The sequence below is a fragment of the Dasypus novemcinctus genome, chromosome 24 (genome assembly GCF_030445035.2).
Source record: "Dasypus novemcinctus isolate mDasNov1 chromosome 24, mDasNov1.1.hap2, whole genome shotgun sequence".
Taxonomy (NCBI): domain Eukaryota; kingdom Metazoa; phylum Chordata; class Mammalia; order Cingulata; family Dasypodidae; genus Dasypus; species Dasypus novemcinctus.
In genome coordinates this window covers 34,709,033-34,730,657 of record NC_080696.1, presented here as the reverse complement: position 1 = coordinate 34,730,657, position 21,625 = coordinate 34,709,033, and positions in this window count along the sequence as shown.

Here is a 21,625-nt window from a genome sequence, read left to right as displayed (position 1 = left end):
ACGCCAAGACATTGTTTTTCCACATCGGTGACATCCATAGCTTCCCCATGCCTTTCTCAGAAATGTGGATGGTGCCCCTTTCTTCATATGTAATTGATTGTGATTGCATTTGGGAGCCCATACAGGTGTCCTTTTGTGAATAAAGAGGTCCATTTTTAAAGGCAGATATTTTTTCAAGGGCTCTGGCCTATCCAAGCTCTACTCTCCGGATCTTGGGGTGCTGGCCCTGTTTTCTGGGAGCAAATTTAAAGAGGGGGCTGAGTTTAGGGTGGGCAGTCCTTGGATGGGCTTGGAAACTCCAGTGGCTTTGTTAGGGGGCAAAGGACAAAGGGCTCACAGAGAGGGAAGCCAACATGGCCCAGTGCTTAGGGCCTCTGTCTGCCACATGGGAGGTCTGCGGTTCAAACCCTGGGCCTTCTTGACCCGTGTGGAGCTGGCCCACATGCAGTGCTGATGCGTGCAAGGAGCGCCCTGTCATGCAGGGGTGTCCCCATGTAGGAGAGCCACACATGCAAGGAGTGCGCCCTGTAAGGAGAGCCACCCAATGCGAAAGAAAGTTCAGCCTGCCCAGGAATGGTGCCACACACATGGAGAGCTGACACAAGCAGATGACGCAACAAAAAGAAACACAGATTCCTGTGCCACTGACAACAACAGAAGCAGACAAAAAAGAACACACAGTAAATAGACACAGAGATCAGACAACGGGGTTGCTGTGAGTATTTGATGAACGTTGACCATCCAGCTTGGCACATAACAAGGGCTTCGTGCCTATGTGCCAGGATTATTGTTGCTAGTGGTGTCTTTGTTTTTTTTTAAAGATTTTTAAAATATATATATTTCATTCCCCTTCCCCCCAGCCCCCATTGTCTGCTCTCTGTGTCCATTTGGATTCTTCTCAGCAGCACCGGGAATTTCTCTTCTTGTTTCATCATCTTGCTGCGTCAGGTCTTCATGTGTGCGGCACCACTGAAATTCCTTCAAACAGGCCTCAGGGGGCTCTGGTGGGGGGTCTCACCTCTTCTGGCCATCACTGGCCACTCCTGAGAGGTCCCACCTCGCTAGACTCAGACACTCATCCATGAGGCTTTTCAACAGTTTCACATCCAGCTGCTTGAGGATGTTGTCGATCAGAGGACACACCTGGGCCATCAGCACAGAGAGAAGGGTCGGGTCAGGACTAGAAAGAGGAATCTGGAGTGTCTGTGGCTGGAAGCATCAGTGCTGGGCTTCCAGCAGGAATCATGCCAAGAGGGGCTCCTTTGTATTGAGCACCGACTGTGTGCAAGGGACTTCCAGAGGATTGTCTCCCTCAGACTTCGTGACAACCCCATGAGATAGGGACTATGATGGTTCCCAAGCTTCAGGTGGGGAAACTGAGCCTCAGAGAGGCTAAGTCACTTGCTCAAGCACACACAGCTGGTAGATGGCACAAGTGGAATTTGATTTGAGATTTTTTTCAGGCTCCAAAGCCCAAGGTTTGACACCCTTTTGCTAAATTGCCAATGTATATGCTCTGATTCCAAGACACAAGGATGCCAAGGGAAGATATTTCTACCAGGTATGGGATAACTCTTTCTAGGATCTCTCTGAGTGCAGAGAAAATGTTTTGTCTTTGGAAGGATATCCCTAGAAGGACAGGTGGGTAGACAGAACAGAGAAATACAGGACTTCCCAAAGTCTGGTGCTATGTGTCAGGTACACCTTACAGAGTCATTTACCCCTCAGCCAGCTGCATGTAAGATGGATCATTGTCAACAACAAAGGCTAACCCAGAGAAGGGGGGTGACTAGGCCTGAGGACACTCAGAAAGTAAGTGCTGGTTAGATTAGAAGAACCAGGGTCAGGAGTGCACCTACACCGGTGCCTGTGAGCATCACATGTAGCCTGGGAATTCAGTGATTGTCTGATGAATATACAAGTGGGCATTCACTGAGTCTTAGTTGTATTCAGCATTCTGGGCTTTTGTAGGTGAATTGGACACCAATCCTTCTCTTGAGGGACTCAGAGTCTGTTGTGGTTGACAGATGTGGCCAGCCAGTCTATTTAATCTTCATTAAGCTGTAGTATTTGTCTGGGTCACCACTGTATCCCTTGCATCAAGCCCAGGGCCTTGTACATAGTAGGTACTTAGCAAATATTTATTAAATGGAGGAGAGATGAGATTTAGAAAAGGGCAGGGCACTCTAGTGAGGGATCAGCCTCTGGGAATGCATGGTGGTGTGAAAATCAAGGATGTGTGAACAGGTGGGTCTTTCTAAGAGACAGGAGGGCAAAGGGTTGCAGAGTCAGGCCAAGAGTGAGTGTGGGAGCTTCTGTTTCATCGAGAAGGCATTGGAGAACCACTGGAGGGGTGGAACAGGGACTGGGAGGTGACCAGTTCTCCTAGAAAATCACTTCTGCTGCCAGGTGGGGAATAGATGAAGGAGGTGAGCTGCGAGTCAGGGGAACCTGGGAGGATGCTAGGAACTTGGCAGTGACTAAGGGGTTGGAGAGGAAAGAGGAACCGAGGACCACCAAGTCACTGAGGGGCAGTGGGGAGCGAGGAGGCAGAGCCTGGTTCCTGGGAGGGTGGAAGGACCATCCTGGGATGGGGCACAGGAGGGGGATCAGAGCCAGGGAAAGATGAGATCTGCTCTAGCCTCATCCAGGAAGTGGTGGAGAGGCGAGGCTGCAGCCTGGGAAGTGGGGAAGGGGCCGCTGGTGCCTCATTCAGTTAGGACTCTCACATGGACAATTGCCCATCACCAGATCTCTCTGGCTGAGTTCATCCTTCTCCAGCCAGGATTCAGCCACTATATTCATGTGTGAGCACTTATGTACGATCTTGTTGTTATGGGGCCTGGGAATTAGAGTGAGGAGGAAGAGTAGGAGAATAAGAGCAGAGGAGATGGAAACAGCAGAAGGACCCGGGTTCTTACCTCCAGTGGGGCAAAGGCTCCAGGCGAGAAGCTGGCCAGGGTGCCCCGCTGGCTCTGCATGACTGAGCTGTGCAGCCCACGGGCAGCTGCTGCTGAGCTGCCGGCCCAGACGGAGCCTCCTCCTCTCAGGGCATGGCTCCACACTCCACCCTGTGCCCCGTCAAAGGCCCAGGAGCTGCACTGACTTCTTTCCATCCCTCACTGCCCTTCCCCACTTCCCCAGCTCAACCCATCAGCAGACCATGCTGGCTCCACAGTAAAAGTTTGGCCACTTCCCATCACACTGATATTTTGACCTGTCCCAGTCACCATCACCTCTAGCCTGGAGATGCTCCCACCTTCTGGCTGGGCTCCCTGCCATGATCCTGGTCTCCCCACAACAATTCTCCATGAGGCACCGCAGGGGTCCTAACACTTCCCTGTTCTTTGACATCCTCCACTGGTTTCTCATTGACCTCAGAATAAAATTTGAATCCCCATCTCAGCTGCTGAGGCCCAGTAGAGTCCAGCCCCAGCTTGCCTTGGCAGTTCCATCTCTTACTGTTCTCTCCCTTGCTCACCAGCCATGAAGGGCTTTTTCTCCTTCAATACACCTCACTCTTCCCTACCCCAGGGCCTTTGTACTGACTGCTCCCTCCACCCAACATGCTCTCCTCCTGTCCTTCATGTGCCCACTCCCTTCTCTTCACTCAAGGTTCTACTCAAGGGTCTCCTCTTCACAATGGACCGCTTGATCAGCCCCCTCCCTGTAACCCCTTGCCTAGCTAAATATGTCCTTAAAACATTTCCTTACACCTGAAATTAGTTATTTACTTTCTTGGCCTACCTCACTAACTAGAATGTAAGATCCTGAAAGGCAGGGACCATGTCTTGTTTGTAGCCCAGGCCCTGGTACAAACTAGGTGCTCAATGAATAGTTTTAACAATTGTTAAGGGCATGAATGAAGGGAAGTGATCGTGGCTGCACATCTCATCCAGCAGCCTTGCTGGAGAGAAGGAGGGATTCAAACTAGAGAGAAGGGAGCTCGAGGGCAGTGGGGGCTGTTACAGTGGTGTTGCCGTGGCCCATCTTTTGGACTGCGGAGTCTGAGGACCTTCTTGGGACTGAGCAGAGGAACTGAAATGGAAGGGGGCAGGACGACCACAGTTCTGTGAGTTCAAGCAGAGCAACAAATTGTGATCCGTTCCCTCTGTGCACCAGAGAAGTGGCTGCCTGAGACTTAATCCTCACAACTACTTCTGGAGGGAGGACGTGCAATTATTATGCCCATTTCCTGATGAAAACTCAAGGCTGATGCCCAGAGAGCTTGGATGCCTGGCCCACAGCCACATGGCTATAGTAGAGGAGGGATGTCATGCCTGATAGAAGCCTGGGCTTTTTGGTACCCAGATGTTTACCGAGCCTGTGCTCTGGGTACCATTTTGTAGGTGAGGCTTTGTGGAGGCGAAGCAATTTAACCAAGTTTGGTGGCAGAATCAGGATTTTAAACTCAGACACTTCTATGACTGAGCCTTCACTTCACTTTGCCCTTCTTGATTCTCCACAAAGCCCCATGCAGGGGCCCACCCCACCCCCCATCCTTGCATTGGGCTCTCCAGCCCCTCTTCTGGCACTTTGCCTTCCTTTCCCTCTCACAGGCCTTTTAGGTCCACAAGCCTATACCCTGCTAACCCCCCATCCTCTGACCCAGGGGCCTCTAGAGGCCAAGGGCCACAGGTGAGCAGGAGGTCTCACCTGCCTTTCTGCCACTGCTGGATGTTCATGCTGCAGATCAGCCAGCCCACCACCCACCCAGGGGCCCCTGCCTCAAGTCCTTCAGACTGTCCAGGATTCTGTTCTGGATTCTGCCCTCTGTGTTGTGGTTCATGAGGCCCTGGGCAATAACTGGAAATGGACAGTGTCATGGTAAAGGGGGGGATGGAGTTAAGGGGCCAGAGGCAGCTGGTGCACCACCTCTTGGCTGAATGGTTGGAGTGTGACACACCTGTCTGTGATCTGACTTCCTCAGATATGGGATTATGCTCTGCGGGACTGATATGGAGAAGAACACACACTGTCCCAGCAGAGGGTCTGTGTGTTGGTTAGTAATGTGTCAGTGTGGCTTGTAATGGTGCTCAGTTGTTTGGTCAAGCAAACACTGGTTAATTGTAATACAAGGACATTTCTTGGACTTTAGTCATCAGTAAGTTGATTGCATAGATGGCTGATTACATCTCCAATCAACCAAGGAAATTACCATCAGCAGTGAGTCACATCTTATCCAAATAGTTGAAGGGCTTAAAGGAGAAAGTGATTTCAGCATTCAGAGAAAGAATTCTCTCTCTGCAAAGCTCCACTTTGCACAGCCAACATCTCCTGGGGACTCATCAAGGACTTCCATCAGAAGGCCTGCTTTGCAGCCTGCCCTGTGGAGTTTGAACTTGTGCATCCCCAGGTCAAGTGAGAGAATTTTATAAAATCTCATACAATTTACAAATATCTCCTGTTGTTTCTATTTCCCTAGAAACCCTGACTAATACAATCTGGCAGGCAAGAGCTACGTAAAGGAAATGTTTCCAGTGAAAGTTCATCCAGCCTGGAGCTCAGAGCCTAACATGCAGATCACAATAAATGTGGTTGAGAAAGAAACATAGGTGAGTTAAGAGGGAGAGAATAAATTTAAATGCCCCCACATCATACCTAGAATCAATTACAGGACTGAGTGGAGCATTCTGCAGGAAAGAATGAATTACAAAAAGAAAGGAGATTTTAAAAGGTATGGACAGGCTTAAGTCCTGCCTCTCTCTGCTCTAGACCGCTTTACACAGGATGGGGTCCCATATCTGACCAAGCTCAGTGCTCAACACAGAACACATTTATTTCACTGATTTGACCCTCCCTGTGGTCAGAACTATGCGTTAATTAGTTAGTTAGTTAGTTAGTTTGTTTGTTAATTAGGAGCAGTAGAAACCATTGCTACACACCCCCTCCACCAAGGCTAGCCCCCACACTGCCTTTGACCACATCATGTCTCTGCCACCTACAACAGGAAAGTGTGTCTGGAGTCACAGATCTAGTTTCAAATCTTGGCTCTGTCATCTCTCTGGTCTTGATTTCTGCATCTGTACAATGAGGGCAACAATCGTACCCCTCATAGAGTTCTTGTGAATAGTGAAACCATTCAATCATTTGTTCATCTAACGGGTATTCTTTGATTATCTGATGAATGTCAGACCCTGTAGTGGGCATTAAAACAAACTAGTATTTTGTCTGGCAGGAAAGACATGCATAAACCAAATAGTTCTAAGGAAAATGTGAAACTCTCTTTGCTTAAAAAAATTTTTTTTTCGTTAGGCCAGTAAAAAGAATTTATTGGGAAATGGGGGAAAAGAACAGAGCTTGCTGAGAAATGGGAGAGGACAGAAATATGCATTGAGATTTGGTGTGTTTTCCTTTAGGTTTAGAGACTGGGCATTGGTTTGTGTGGTCACCTTTTAAGCTATTCATCATTCATCCCCTTGCCAATGCTAAGGGGAGGGGCCCCAGCTGTTATCGCTTACCCCACCAATGGTGGGGGCCAATGGTAAGACCTGTTTGGAATATCTGGGGCCTCCCCTTGGCCCTGGAAAGAGTCCCAACTGGTTCCTCAAGGTTGAGGTCAAGGTCTTGGCAGCATCTCACAGCTATGTTGTCTGTCGGTCATGTTGTCTGTCATAAAATTGTTTTTAAAATGTCCATTACTGTTTGCTTTTAACCACTTTTAGTGGTCTTGGTTAATGAGGATAGTAGCCTGGGAATTTGTGAGCAGCAGATGCCAGTAGTGCCTATGCGATACCCATCCACCCTCCCATCCATCCTTCCATTCTCATCTTCCCAGCTGAACCCTGATGTGATCCAGGTACTCTCTACTTCTCCACTCTTCCTGGTCCAGAGGAGGCTTTGATGATAGGAGCCTTCAATGCATGACTCATCTTGGTGACTCGCCCAGGTCCAAAGTGGGCGTGTGACTCAATTTGGTCCAAGCAGACTGAATAGAAGATACTGTGTGCCAAGTTAGGGGAGAAGGTTGCTTTCTCTTTCTCCTACTGGAAAAGAATGAGGGATCCTGGGCCTTCACGGGCCACCATTTTCCTGCCACAATGGGAAACAGCTTGAGGATGAAACCATGACGACCACATGCCGAGCGAAGGACAAAACCTGGACCTGCATGGCAGCTTTGAGCTGTGATCACACCAAACCTGGAGCTCATCCTACCTATGACTTTCAGTCATACAACGCGATAATTATTTATCATTTAAACAAGGTTGAGTTGGTTTTTCTGTGCAGCTAAGCACACTAAATTACACCTGAGAGGTGGGTGGTTGCACTGGTTAATATATTCACAGTTGAAGAACACTTTATACCCCTTACCCCCTCCCCCACGCCTTGTTGTTTTGCTGTCTGTGTCCATTCATTGTGTGATCTTCTGTGTCTGTTTCTTTTCACCTTCTCTACTTGTTTTCTCCTCTAGGCTTCATTGGGATTTGATCCCAGGGACTGCCGATGTGGGAGAGAGTTTTCCTGTCACTTGTGCCACCTCAGTTCCTGGTTTCTAGTGCATTTCACCTCTACTCTCCCCTGCATCTCTCTTTTGTTCTGTCATCATGTCATCATCTTACATCACTCACCGCATGGACCTGGCTCGCTGTGTGGGCACGCCTTTACCAGGAAGCCCAGGGATGGAAACCGAGTCCTCCCATATGGTAGATGGAAGCCCAATTACTTGAGCCACATCCACGTCCCTGTACTTCTTTACCTTCATTGAATTCTCAAAAGCAACTCCATGAAATAATATTTAATTGCATGTATTGTACAAACAAGGAGCCCCTGACCTACAACTACACAAAATATATTTGATAATCTAAGAAAATGGATATATTTATGGCAAACTGTGAAGTGCCAAAGGTATGATGAGGGAAAATGGAAAACATCAATAATCTAGAACCATTAAGAAAGTGAAATAATTGAAAATCTAATTGAAAAGCTTCTGACCTAGAAGCTTTTACCAAACTGATATCAAGAAGTAATTATTAAAGAAAGCAGAAAAAGATAAGGATGCTAAATATTTGTGAAGCTAGTATAACTTTTTATTTTACAAAATAGATAAAAACCACGAAGAAAATGCTGTACATCCATTTTATGTATGAAATATTTGCTAAAATCCCAAATCAATTATTAGCGAACAAAATCTAATTTATGTTATGAAATGCTTATCCCAGAAATGCTAGCATGTGCAACACCAGGAAACCTGCTACTACCACCACATTAATGAATTAGAGGAAAACTTAATTCACTTTTTAGATTTCCTTATAATTTATAGATACCAAAAAACTTTTGTTAAAAGCTAATGATATCAATTTACGATTAAGAAAAATCCAGAAACCTGGGAATAAAAGGCAACTTACTTAATGTGATAAAAGTGATATTCCAAAAATCTACAGAAAACATCACGTTTAGTGGGTAAATTCTAGATACATTCCCATTCCTATCTAGTAAGGGGCACTATCAGTGCTACTTTTTAACATAGTAGTGGATGCTCAGACTACACTGCCAGGGAAGAAAAAGGTAAAAGTAGTACAAGGTTTAGAAAAAAGGAAATTTTTCACCATTTGCAAATGATACAGTCCTCTACATAGAAACCCAATGGAATAAATAATATAAACTATTAAAACTAATAAGAGTTCAAGACTTTTGGGTATCAGACAAATTTTCAAAAATCACTTGCTTTCCTCTAGTTCATACTAGCAAAAACTGTCTAGAAAATATAATAGATAATTAGATAGCACTGGCAAAAAAGCAATGAATTCTCCAGAAGTCAGTTGAACAAAGCCTGTTCCAGATGTTTATAAGATTTAAAGCTCTATCAAGGGACATAAAATAAAAATTTGAATACATTTTTGACCTAACATTGCAAAGATGCCAATACTCCCAAAATTAATAGACAAATTCAATGTAATCACAGTCCAATTACAGATAAGTTATTATTTTTGATGGAATGCAACATTTGGAAGAATAAATAACAATATAGCATTTTACAAATACAGAGTATTTAAAATATTATGTTATTGGGCAGAAATAGACACATAGTCACAAAAAAGAGAGCTCAGATATGAAACCATGTGTGTTTCAGGACTTGATCATTTAGTAGATGGGTTGAGAAAACTGACTCAATATATGGGGAGAATTGAGTTGGATCTCTACCTTATATCATATATAAAACTTGCTCCAACTGGGTTAAAATCCTAAATGTGAAAGGCAAGTACATAAAGTTATGGGTAGGAGGAGTAGACTATGTCTAGTGTAGGGTACAAGAACTTAAAACTCTTCGAAGTCAAACCTGACCATGAAATATTGATAAGTTTGAATATATTCCTGGCCAAAGAGACCCACAAACAACTTAGTAATTGACAAATTGGGAAATATACTGGTAAACGACAAGGAAGCGATGTCAAATGTCAAGAATAGATAAATATTTCCTCAAATTCAAAGAGAATTTTAAAAAACAGGGAAGTGATAAGAAAATGAAGAAAAGATAAAATCAGAGATTTAAGAAGTCACCAAAATGGCTAACGAAATTTTGACAAGGTGCTTGAATCCCCCAGTGATCAGATAAAGTGAAGCAAAAACAATTAGATGTCACTTGACTGCTCACCAGACCAGCAAAAATTAGAAAGATGGATACTCTCCAGTGCTGGGGAACCTGGGAGGCAGGCAGGCTGGTTTATTGCTGGACTGTAGACTAGCACAACCATTCTAGAGGAGAGAGCCTGACAATCTTTAGTGAAATTAAATTTGCATCTGCCTCAGGGCCCTGCCATTTCCCTTCTGGATAATCTGCAAGAGAAATTCTCCCACAGATCCTTATAGCAATATGGTAGTGGGTACCTAAAGACAACCCAAGTGTCTATCCCAAATGGAATGGCCATGTAAACTGAGGTGGATGAACCTTATGGACTTCTCTACACCAGCCCAGAGCACGTGGATCCCAACAGCATAGTACTGAGTGAAAATTGGCAAAATAGTATCATTTCTCTTATCTCTCTCTAATTTTATATAAATTAAGACATCACAAGTTTTCAAGGATGGGTCGTATTTAAATGTGCATATTAAACACATTGTAGTAGCTGCCAATGCAGTAGGGGAATGGAAGTGTGATAAGAGATGTAGGGGCAAAATAACATGAAAGAAAAGAAAGCAAAAGAGGGGTCTTGCAGTGATTGATGATGATGATAAAATGCTCTGAATTGCCATAGGATTAACTGTTCACTTTTCTGTACCTGACATCTAAGAGAACAAACAAAAGTAGAGGGTCAGTGACTGCCCCAAGGTCACTCAGCAAGTGCGTGGTGGGTCCCAGACGATGCCCTCCCCTAACTCCTGTGGGCAGCAGGTGGAGGAAGAGGCTTAGCTTACTTCTTGCCAGGGTGGATCCACTCCCTGCGTGGGCTTGGCCAGGCCAGGCCAGGGCTGCCTGTGTAGTGCTGAGGACATGGCCAGCAGGCTGAGGAGGATGAGGAGCCTCCAGAGTGGATTCATCTCGGGTTCTGGTACCTGCTGCCAGGAAGAGTCAGGTAGGAATCAGGCAGATGGTGGCAGAGTGGTCGCCCAGATGGATGGGCTCATGGTTTTCTGCAGGAGGATGGCACCAGAGATAGCCCCCAGCATGATTTAGGGAATGTTATGATTAGCTGCAACTGGGGTCTACTCACATGGTGAGAGCAGCAGCTGGAAGCCTAGGAGGAGGCCTGGACTCCAGGGGGAGACTTTGTTGCTTGGAGACATCCAGCAGAGCCCACAGTTGAGTCATCCACCAGGAGCGCTCTCTCAGACATTGGCACAGGCTGGCTACTGGTGACTGGTGAAAAATGGATGAATGAATGAGTGAGAATGGCAAACTTGCGGCTTTCTGATGGGTAAGATCATCCTCAAAGCTTACCACGCTGTTCACATGCTAGAAAGTGGTGCTAACGAATGTTTGTTGGGTAACTAAACAACTGAATAAATGAGTGAATGAGGATGGCTGGTCTCTGAATCCCCCACCCCACCCCAAATTGTGAATTTCTTAGGGCAGATATGAGTTTAATGAAGCCTCACATCCATGGTGCCTCTTGTGATGCTTGCTACATGAAAGTTACAATGAGTGTGTGTTAAATGATACAGATGAGTGAATGAATGAGTGGAAGGATGGGTGAATGGGTGAATGGATTCTGGAGAGATTAAAGGAGGGGCACAGAGAAGCATGTGGCCAAAGCATTGGGTTTATCTTGGAGAGAATTCAGCGCAAATACCCCTGTCCTCCCCATCTCAAGAAATGGCACCACAATCCATCCAGTAGCTCTGTCCACAGCCCTGGGAATCATCCTCAACTCTTCTTTCATCTTCCATTGCCATCTGTCAGGAAATGCTGTTGCTTCTGGAATCTGACCACTTCAACAGCTTTGTCATCCACCAGCATTGGCCATGAATTATTGCATGGGTGTGCTGATTCGTTTCCTAGCTCTGCCCTTTGCCCACCTACAATCTCTTTTCCACACAGAAGCCTGAGAACTCATTTGAACACGTAAGAGCATGTCACTCCTGTGTCCCAAACGGTTCCAAGGTTCCCATGGCATGGAGCAAAAGCCAAACTCAGGTACCTTCTGGGCCCTGCAGGGCCCCCTGCTTTCTTGACCTCACCTCCTACCACCCTCTCCCTCACCTGCTCCACTCCAGCCACAACAACCTCGGGCACAGGGGCCCCCAACATTCCATTGCTGTGAGCTCTGAGACAAAGGCACTTTCCACTGTCTTCATGCCAACCTGTGGGGGATGTGCGGGGTCCTGCCCAGATAAGACATGATAACGTTCTTTGAAAATTTCACAAAAAACCCTGGGGCCATTCTTGGTCATTTCATTTCTGGTTTCATAAGATATTTTATCCTAAACATTAATTCAGGGCAATGACTTTCTCCCATTTGAGGTCCTCTCCCATTCTTTGGGAATGTTTGTAGAATATCAGTTACTGTGAAATGTACATTTCCTTCCTGATCTTTTGTAACCAGTTGGGTTTTGTTATTTGTTGTCAAGGAAATGGAGAAGAATGGTCAGTGTACGAAAGCAGAAACTGGTTGCCATTTGGATTTTCGGGTGTCTTACCAACTGGTATGTGTGTGGGGTGTCAGACCCATCAGAGGTTGTGGATCTCAGGGCTACGGAGTTTAAAGAAATGATGAAGAGGATTGTGTGGACTTTGGGGGCTTGATGCAGGACTAGGAAGATAGCTACAGCATAGAGAGGGGCCACCCTGGACCTATAGCCAGGTCGATGCAGAATCAAGTGGCACTAAGACAATGGGTTTAAATGCTGGTGCTGTCTCTTGGAAGAGTCAGTTTCCAAATCAGTAGAAGGAAGGTGACAATTGTGCAGTCTTCAAGACTGCAGCAAGGATTAAGGGGGATTATGCTTGGATCAGTGCTGAAAAATTGTGGTGTTATCATCACTGTCAACCTCCTCTTCGTCTCTCTGAACTTCAGCTCCCTCATCTGGTGGAAGCTGATGAAGTAAATGACAAAAAGCATCGAAAGTCCAGAGGCAGAGCCTGGGACCCAGTAAGTGCAAGATGCATAAAGCAGCTGCCTCTAGAGAACACTTTCACAGGTGAGAGTGGGCCTCTTTCAGCACCTCTGGTGGGCAGGAACTACCCACTGGAGCTGAAACAACAGCGAACGACCAAGCCTGGAAGGAGTTTTTGTATGACATTAGGTGACAGGAGTTGCTATCTTTCACTGGACAGAGAAACCAGCTAAAATGGTTGTGCTCTGACGAGTGCCGACGCTGAGGGCTCTGGGGTCAGGTGGAGAGCAGCCAGGCAATGCCTCGCCCTCATGGAGCACATGTGTCCTTGGCGAGGCTGACAGCCTTGGCCGTCCCTGCCACTGGGCATCTGATGAGGAGGCATGACAGGGTTGTGAAGGGGGTGGGAGGTGCCATGCGAGGGTACGTGAGGGGAGACCTGGCCAAAGGTGGAGGCAGGGAGGACAGACCACCCTGAGGAGGCACAGCTTGGGCTGACCTTTCTGTGTTGGGTGGCAGTGGCCGTGCTAAGCCTGCTCCGTGCAGTGTCTGCTTCCATCCTCACCCACACAGGTAAGCAGACAGGGACTCAGAGAGACCCTGTGGCCTGTCTGAGGTCCCAGGCAGGATGAGGCCATACTGGCATCCCAGCCACTCTCACCCTCCCCATATGTGCCCAAGAAGCTAATTCCAGGGAGGTGGAACCAACTGACACCCTGAAAACTCACCTATTAGCAAACTCCTTACTTTTTCAAATTGCCTCCTTCAGAACATGATTCTTTAACTTTTTTTGGGGGGGGGTGTATTTTGAAAGTGTGATGAAATTTTTCGTTTGTCTTTCCAGAAAAATAGACCTAGTGCTAAAGTGTTGCTAACAGAACTGGGCTTTCCATGGTCCTCCAGAGGCCTGCCCATTGACATGAGGTTAAAACTGGCTTTCAAGGAGTTTGACTTGGGAAACGTTCATGTATCTATCCATTATTCAATCATTATTTGTTGTGTGCCAGGCACTGTGCTTGGCTCTAGGCAGAAACAGACACCTGCTCTCCAAGGCAAGGTACAATAGGGGACCTCAGGGACGATGGCAGACAAGAAAGATTCAGGACTCTCTTCTCCACAAAAACAGCTAGAGGACAGGCTGAAATAGCCTAGAAAAAGATCTTCTAAGGTTTGGGACACCAGGAGAAGTCTGTACACTGTCCAGAGGAGAGAGCGACAGAAGAGGGTTATCATGACCACAGAACTGTGAGGCCAAACCAGTGGTTGCTGCTACTGGCACCCTCGTCCACACTAAAGACATTTTAGAATGCTCAGGTCTCTGGGCCTGTGGCTACCAACCAGAGGGCCCCAGGGATCCACCACCCCAGCAAAGGGGAGAGAGAGGGACACAGGTAACTTTGACTCAGTTTCTGACCCACAAATTTGGTCCAATGTGTCCCATGAGCCCTTCCAGGCCAGGTGCGGCTGCCCCATTGTCTGTCTTGTGAGCCAGCAAGGGACTGGAGGGGAGTGGAAATATTTCTTAATCAGGCCTGCCAGAAAAGGCTGGAGAATGTTTCTGAGAAAGTTTGAATGACAAGGCTCTTAGCCTCCAGGCAGGAACCTCTATCACATTGATTTGGTCTGTGTTGCCACAAACACACTCCAACCAGGCATTGAACTGAGAGCTGCTAAAAGGTGCCATCTTCTCCCAGGCCAAGGAAGTACATGTGAGAAAATTAAAAATAAATAAGGCTTTTTTTGGCCTTTATGTCCTCCTCCTCCAACGCCCTGGGAAGTCACAACGCAACCAGTTACTAGGTCCAGAGCTCAGTTTTGGGCAACAAACCAAGACAATCCTAATTATCGAGCTCAAAACAAGAATCAAAAGGCACAAGTAACACAGTGGCTCCTGTCACTAAATTCACATGAAAGAGAAAGAAATTGAGCATCTGAGTAAACTTCATCCTAATCAGATGCCTAGACATCAAGATGAATTGAACAAAATAATCACCAACTCTAATAAGGGGGAAAAGCAGGCTGTGAGGGCAGGAATAGGAAGGAGGCCACCGGAGGTTGGGGATCAGGAAAGGTGTCTCAAAGAAGGAGGCATTTGAGCAGATTCCAGAAGGTACAGATGATGAGGGAGGGCACATCCCATGCTGGCATCCACAGGTGCCAAGGTCCTCAGTTGGGCAAGGGCTTGGCAGGTTGGAGGAACAAAGGACAACTACTGTGGCTCCCTACTGGGTGAGCAGCCCCATGGGTGAGATTAGAAGTGAGCGTCCATGTGCCCAGGGAGAGCCCTCGGCTGATGTCCAGGGCTGCAGGGAAGGGTGGTGCAGAAGGACAAATAGCAAGACCTTCCCGGGCAGAACCCAGGGCAGAGAGCAGGCCTGGGTGCACGTGTGCCCTTCCGCGGCCTTCGGGACTCTCAGGCCATAGGTCCCTAGCCCAGGGCAGAGGGTGTGGAACTCTAGGGAACAACACAAGGGTAGAAGCATAAATTGCACATTCCTGCATGTGTTTCAGTAGGATCTGGGGTGGGCCCAGGAGCTTGCCTTGGAGCTATCACCCCAGGAGGATGATTCATGGGTTTCACCCATACTTTGAGCATCAACCTTATGACAAATTGAATTTGGTTATTCGGTTAATCATGTATCTATTCCATTCAGGACTTTTCTTCGCAAAAAAAAAAACAAACATGTATTTTTTAGCAATGTTAGAGTCAATAACTAGGGACTAGAGACTTGAACTTTAACCCAAAGGCCAATTTCCTTAAAATAGGGTGTCAGGCACCTTACTTGATGGAATATCAGCTTTGACAAAGGGTGATGATGACACCTCTTCTGAGTTCTGGTGTGGACTGAAAAGAGGCAAGGGAAAGAAAAGTGGAGTTTTTGAGGATGCGGCAGTGCTATTTTGGGAAAGAGACACTTATTAAAAATGCAGATTCCTTGGCCACCTCTGAGCCATTGAGTCAGAAACTCTTGGAAGAGGGAGCTGGGAAGAGGCTTCTGAGAAATTCTGAAGCACATGATGCATGAACACTACTGAGCAGAAATAATATGAATGAGGCCAGTGAATATTTATTGAGGTACAGGGGCCTTGCTTGTAATCACCTTATTTAATCCTCAACACCACCTTTTGAGGTAGGTGATGTTATAATCAGCTCCCCTTTGCAGAGGCACAGAAAGGTGGGTTAAATCCCCAAAGCCACCCAGCTGGAGAGGGCTTTGACTGGACAGGAGCCAGGAGCCTGCAGGAGAGAGCTCGGAGGCCTGGTCACTCAGTCCCCACTAACCCTCACATCCCACACTCCACTCTGCTCCCCAACATCTTTCCACATCCCACCATGAAGGCATTGCAAGGAGAGGCATTTCAAGTCATAGCAGCAAGCTGACACTGCCAGGCTTTGCTCAAACACTCTTGGTGGATTGACCAATTGATTTGAATAACCCTGTGAAGATTGTGCGGTTATGCCCATTTCACAGATGCAAAAGCTGGAGGCAAAGGGAGATGGTGGCATTTGCTCACAGACACACAGCTGGTGAGTCTGTGGCCAGGATTCCAAGCTTGCCTGGCTCTACTGTGTCTATCTCATCTCTGGATAAATTCAGTCATGGACATTGCCCTGCATCCCGGGATCTGCAAGCTTGTCTTTCCAGAGGTGTTTCCCCTCATAGTCTACAAAGGCCACTAGAGAATATGGGACATTCTCGGCAAATACTGAAGATTGTCAGTGAGCTGGAATTGCCCCATCAGTGGAGTGAAGAATGTAAGTTTCACCATAGCCATGAACTCTGAGGACCTCAGAGGGCAGGAATGGACTGGCCAAGCCCAGGGCCTTCCTTGGGACGATGTTCTCAGAGGAAAGGAAGAAGAGTGGGCTATGAGCGGTGACCAAACCATTCAGAGCCACACCTGCCTTAAATGTCAGCCAGCAGGGAGGAGGAAATGTGCTTGAGTCCTTGCCCTTATCATGCCCATCAGACCTTTGTTTGATCAATAAATTAATTATTCCAACAACTTGGCTTGCTTCCTCTTCCCTGCCTAGGACTGCCTTTTTCATCAGGCACCTGGCTTCCTTTCCTCTTTCTTCTCTTTTCTACTCTCAGTTCCCATTCCCCCTTGTATTATAAACAAACAGATGTCACTCAGAATTTGCTATTTTTGCTTTAACTGATCCTAAATTCTCATGATTGCTGAGAGTGGCTGCACTGGGGGGCTCTGGGACAGGGATAGGGGTCTCTGGCTGGCAGGAACCTTCCCCGTCCTATCATGTGTTCATGGCAGCTCCTGAAAGGTAGACTGTTTACAGTGAGTCAGTATATTTTACTGATAATCGCCCTGTACCAATAATCGAACAAAATAGATAAAACCTCCATCCTTATTGAACCTACGTTCCAGCAGGAGAAAAAGGCAACAAAGAAGTTAAGTAAGAATGAAAAAAGATGACTTCATAGAGAGATTGGTGCTCTGAAGAAAATAGAATAATGGGATGGCACCTTGAAGGGGTAGAGTGCAGGGGTCCCTCTAGATGGGCATAGGGTCCCTCTCAAAACAGAGACCTGGATATTTACAAAAGACATGTGCAGATTAAGAGGCACAGCATTCCAGGCCAAGAGAACTGCGAACAGGAAAGCCCTGAGGTAGGAATGAGCTTGGCATGTTGTGGGAAGAAAGCAAACAGGTGGAACCAGAATGCGTGAAAAAGGGGAAGAGCAGTGGGAGATGGGGCCATGGATGGGTGTTGGGAAAGATCAAGTGTGTCCTCACAGGTCATGGTGAGGACACTACGTTTTAGTCTAAGATAGACAAAGATTTGAATTCTGATAGCTGATTCCTTCTGAATCTGTTTCCCCAATCTAACAAAGGAGGTTTATCACGCGGATTAAATAAGAATAGGCACAGATAACGCCTGGCAAGCAGTAAGTGCCCATTGAGAATGTATGTGGCAGAACTGGGAACAGAGGACTGCAGATCTCATGAGTGGCAAGGCCTTGGCTGAGGCAGCCCGCTCACTCTGCTTCTTCACCATCTGCAAATAACATGTCCAACGTCCTTGAGGTATTGGGGCATTTAGCCTGTGGCCAAAGTTCAGAAGACATGGGAAGCTGAGGGAAACAGAAGTGGAAGTGAGGTCTGATGAGGAGATCCTGGAATGTTCCAAGTCAGGAGGCAAGCTCTGGGGAAGGAAGTGGCTGGGAAACACAGGAATGGCGAGGGACCAGCTAGAAAGGGCAAGAGAAGCAGATAAGCCTCATGTCTATGGAGCTCTCTCCAGCACCAGTCAGGGGATGTCTCCCTCCACATCTCTTGTTCTGACCTGCCCTGGAGGCAGGAGAGGTTGCATTCTTCTGTGGTCTGGGTGGTTTCACCAGCTCCAACCCTGTGCTATGTTGGCCTCACTCATTCCAATGACGACAGTGAAGCAGAAAAGAATCCACACAGGTAGAAAGGTCGGAGGCAGTCTGTTTGTTGGACTTACCCTGGCCAGCTGACAAGGCGTTCAAGAGGGTCAACCACCACATCACGGAGCCAAGAGTGACTACAACTTCAAGCAGGAGAATTGCATCCATCATCCATGCGGAATCTAAGTCCCCTCTTAATGTAGAGGGGGACTGGATATAAACATCCCAGGGTCCACAGGATGGAGGAAGAGAGTATGGATTTGAGTGGACTTACTGGTGATCTGCTGGGGAACTATTGTGATTAGTAATGGACAAAATTATAGTGATGTGGAGAGGGTGGTCATGGTGGCTGCAGATGGTAAGGAGAGAGAAGAAAAGATATGGTATGGGGGCATTTTCAGGATTTGGGGTTGTCCTGGGTGGTGCTACAGGAACAGATGCTGGACGTTGTGTGTCCTGCCGTGACCCACTGGGTGAACTAGGGGAGAGTGTGGACTACAATGTAGACCAGTGTCCATGTGGTGCAGGGGTGCTCCAGAATGTATTCGCCGGGTGCAGTGGATGTGCTGCGATGATGGAAAGATTGTTTATGTAGGAGGGGTGAGGGGGGTATATGGGGACATCATATATTTGAATGTATCTTTAAAAAGAGAGAAGATAAAATACAATACATGTACAATAAAAGTTATGAACACAAAAAAAAATTTAAAAAAGAGTCAGAGCAGGCAGAAGTGGGACCAGCTTCAATGCATCAATTTCTCATGGTGTGATTTTGGGCAAATCACACATAGAGTTTTTCTTATTATTTAAATATTTTTAAAGGATAATTGAGCATTTAAACAAAAATAACAATGTAGTACGGGGTTATAATATATATATATATGCAAGAAAACATACTTATGATACATAAAAGTTAAAAAATAAGAACAATATATCAAAGACTAGGAATTCTGGTACTATTTGTGAGGTGATATAATATAATCTGAAGGTATACTATCATATGTTAATACTAATTGTTAGGTCAAAAGCCTAAAGCAACCACTAAAGTAACAAAGCAAACTCTTTTAGCTCATAAGACAACAAAGTTGATAAAATCAAATGAACTCTCAGTTGCTGTCACTTCTGGGTTGGCCTGTGAGAAGCTTGGTAACTCTCTCCAGAAAAACAGCCACTTAAGTACTAAAAAAGATTGAACAAAACAAAACAACCAGTTAGCTTCTGGAAATTGTCCTGAGGGCATACAGCAAATGGAGAAACATTTATTCAAGGAAATTGAGTCTGTGCATTTGAGTCACAACATGCTCCCATATCTACACCCCAGATAAGTGTCATGAAGGTGAGTTCCAGGTTTGTATAGTCAAAACACTGGGGCTTCCTCTCTCCCCGGCTCCCAATCTAGGGCTGTAATTTTAATCCAGAAGAAGCATACCACTAGAATCTCACACGACTCTGAGCTCAGTGTTGCATCAGGTGTAGCTAAGAGGACTATGGCTTCAATTCCCCACCCGGACCCGACATGTACAACAGATGTTCTAGCCCAGACATGACAAACTGAGAACACTGGGTTCCAATTGCCCTCATATCAGCTCGCTTGTAGGGTAAAGATTCCACACATGGAGTGAGAAGCTGTGAAGACCAGTGGCTACAATGCCCACCCAGAGCCCCACTTACAGAGCAGGTATGCCACTATGGGACAGTGGACTGCTGTCCCTGAACCCAGCTCCAGTGGTAGAGGCATGCTGTAAAAACAGGAAGATGTCCCTAAAGGGACTGACTCTATTTGGAACAGAGCCTGGGGAAGAACCTGCCTAAGGGCATTGGCAATAAACAATGGAAATTTTGGTTTTAAGCAAATGATAGAGAAAATCAACAAAATCAAATGCTGGTTTTTATAGACGACCAATAAAATAGAAAAAACTCCAGTCAGACTGATCTGGAAAAAGTGAAAAGACGTAAATTATCAGGCATGAGAAGGCTGACATCATTACAGAACCTACAGATATTGAAAGGATAATGGGATATATGTGAACAACTTTATGCCAATAAATCCAACAACTTGCTTAAAAGAGACATACCACCAAAGCTCACTCCAGAGGAAATAGATAATCTGATCAGTCCTACCTCTATTAAACAATTTCCATTTGAAGAGAAAACCTTTCCACACAGTAACCTTAGGCCCAGACAGCTTCACTACTGTACTCTATCAAATATTACATTCTACTCGAACTATTCCAAAAAACTAAAGAGGAGGGAATACTTCTGATATAATTCCACAAGGCTGCCCTTATTCTGATATCAAAACCAGACAGTCATTACAAGCAAAGAAAATTCCAGGCCAATATCTTTCATGAATTAAAATCAAGGCTGAGTAGGAGAGAAAGTGGGAGCAGGAGAAATTCTGCCTGTAGACAAGGCACCCAGCAGCTCTAGGCCTTGTTGAAATTTCAGGCACACAGGTTTATAAGCATAGTCATCAGTATCAAGGGCTCACTATTGGACCTTCCTTCTTCACTGATCTTGGCCCTTGCACTTGGGTGATTTTTGCTGTTCCATTGGGGAATGTGACAGAGCTCCCCCTGGAGGAATAGATTTAGAACTGTGATATAACAGTAGCAGTCAGCCATCTTCCCTTCCCAATGACCTGCCTTATGGATTTTGGCCTTGCATAACCAATCCCCATAATCACGTACGCTAATTAATTGCAATAAAGCTCCCTCAGGCCCAACCTGTGCTTACTTCTTTTGTTTCTCTGGGTGAACTCTGACTGATACTAGCATTATCACCTTTTCATCCTTAAGTTTAAATTATGGTATTTCTCTATGAAATTCCCCCAGTGAAGTAGTATTGCTTTAGGTTTATTATCCTGAAGAGGGAGAAAGCGCCAGGAGTTTTCTACTTAGACTTTCCTACAAAAAAACTTTAACTCTATGGATCAGAGATTCCAAATGGGCATTCTGCCAGTTCCTTACCATATGCATTTAGGAACTGTTGAAATAATCACAGAATCAGTCCACAAAACTATGAGGGACTTTTGAATCAAATTTGTGCCAGAACTCCGTTTAACACTTGACAACAAGCCATGTTGACTATAAAGGTATATAAAGGACTATAAAGGTGTTTTGGGTTCCTGGGAAATTGCATAAATTCAGAGTCAGTATCACATGTCTCTGTAAGTCCTGGGCATTTCCTTTTCCCAGTGCACCACAACTCTAATAAATGACAACAGGTTCATTTGGGAAAGACGTGAAGATTTATAGCATATGCTTGTGGCAGTATTACAGGATCATTTGCCTCTCCTTCAATCAAGAGTGTTATTTTTCATTTTTTGAACTGCCTTAGAAGTGGAAATTGGGTGAGAAGCTCTGACTCTCCATTGTGGTAACCCAAGGCAGGTTTCTCCAAAACCAGAGATTTTTCTGATCAAGTAACATTTTATTAGGGTGTTCCTCTATTTCCTTTCTAGGGAAACTGTGACCAACTCATCTGGTGGATCAAATATTCATATTGCCCATTCAACCTTCTCGTTCATTATAATCAATATGCTATCTTGCTTCTGCCAGTTGAGCTTTGCCACTCGCCCTCTGCTACTGTTATATCACAGTTCTAAATCTATTCCTCCAGGGGGAGCTCTGTCTCATTCCCCAATGGAACAGCAAAAATTACCCAAGTGCAAGGGCCAAGACCAGTGAAGAAGGAAGGTCCAATAATGAGCCCTTGATACTGATGACTATGCTTATAAA